This window comes from Erpetoichthys calabaricus, chromosome 3 (genome assembly GCF_900747795.2).
Source record: "Erpetoichthys calabaricus chromosome 3, fErpCal1.3, whole genome shotgun sequence".
Taxonomy (NCBI): Eukaryota; Metazoa; Chordata; class Cladistia; order Polypteriformes; family Polypteridae; genus Erpetoichthys; species Erpetoichthys calabaricus.
In genome coordinates, this window is record NC_041396.2 from 158,616,962 (window position 1) to 158,618,619 (window position 1,658).

At 36.1% G+C, this 1,658-nt stretch overlaps 1 pseudogene; it reads right to left on the reverse strand.

The window, feature by feature from the left end:
• Nucleotides 1–432: 432 nt before the first annotated feature.
• Nucleotides 433–583, reverse strand: LOC114649737 (uncharacterized; annotated as a pseudogene).
• Nucleotides 584–1,658: the final 1,075 nt, after the last annotated feature.

Here is a 1,658-nt window from a genome sequence, read left to right on the forward strand (position 1 = left end):
GCACACTCAGAAACTCACTTTACACCAATTTAGAGTTCCAAATTAACCTAACATATACATCACTACCTAAACAGTTTGAATGAAGAATGGATTTGAGAGAAGGTAAAGACATATAAATTAGCCAAGATCAAAACCGAGAGATCAAGAATTTAGGGAAACATAAGCTCTGGTTATGAGATCAAAAATTTTAGTCAGCAAAGGCACACAAACTTAAGGAAAGTCCTACCTAGTAGTAAATTATGCAAAGAAACAAACTATAGGGTTTAATTCTGTATCCACAAAATTTGGAAAAATTAGGAAATGTACAATGCTGACCTTTTAATCGTTGTGGTAATGAACACACATCACACACTCACGTCTGGTTTACAACAGCGTAGCAACCATTGCACCAACTAGAAAAACAAAGTGGAGAATGTGATTTAATTAAAAAAAAAAAACCAAGTCCCACTACCACAAATTATGCAGTCAAAGTTCCCGCATTTGGGGAAATCACAGGGGTTAGCACACCTGGAATGCAATGGATGAGCCTCACCCTGGGAGAACCACCTTGGTGATCATGGTATCTCCCCTACCAGGTAAGTGATTTCATTTTAATTATGTTAAAAACATATCACATCCAAAAATAAAAAGTAACCATTGTGATAAATAATTGAGCCTTGACACAAAATGAGGTTTGGGGCAGCCTTCCATATACTTGGAAAATGGCTGCTAAAGTGAAAAGGCTGTGAAAAAATGGTCTTTACAGACAAGAGTCCAAAACAGAACTGACTTTTGGTACAGACATGGAGGGTTTGAAAGATGGAAGGAGAAAGTGATGTCCTCAGGGGTGGAACTGGAGGTGACGTTCAAGGGACCAGGCAGAATTTCTCACGTTTGGTATGCAGGGAAAAAAGAGAAAGGGTCAGCCCCTGATCCAACTGGGAATTACCTTCTTTTGAGCCATTTAGCTGCCTCCCATGCGCATGTGTGAGACAATATTAAATTCCTTCGTGGTTAATTTAAGAGACCAAGGATTGCTAAAAAAAAAAATTAAACCAAACAGCAGATCATGATAATTAGGAAATGGAAGTAAAAAAACAAAGCAGTGGATAAACAGCCAATCAGAACAGTTTAGCAAGTACAACAGAGATCCCTGAATCTATGAGGCAGCAGACTAAACCCCAATTGTTTAATTATGATTTTTAATTTATTGCAAAGTGAACAATACATTTATTTCTTACTGCATGTAACTTCATCTGACACATATCCGTCATGCTTTAATGGTAGCCATTTTGTTGCTCAAAAAATCCACTAATTTAATGTTACTTGCAATCAAGCAGATTTTCCTACTCTAATTTATGTAAAAACATAAACTTTATACATTGCTTATTTCACTGATCAATTTTTACATCATAATGATATTGTCTGTAAGCCATTCCCAATCCCATCAGTTCACAATATTTTGAATTTCTATCCTCTTGCAATCTAATGCATAACCTCACATGCCGTTCATTTTCAAAAGGTTTTTTAAACCCAATGAAACTCTTAGCATATTAATTCAACTGGATCTCCCCTGTCTAAACCTGTGCTGTTTTTCTGCTAACACTAGATTTCTGTTTTTCCATGTTGACTTTTACAATAACCTCCATTACTTTACCTGTCATACAACTTAAACTAAC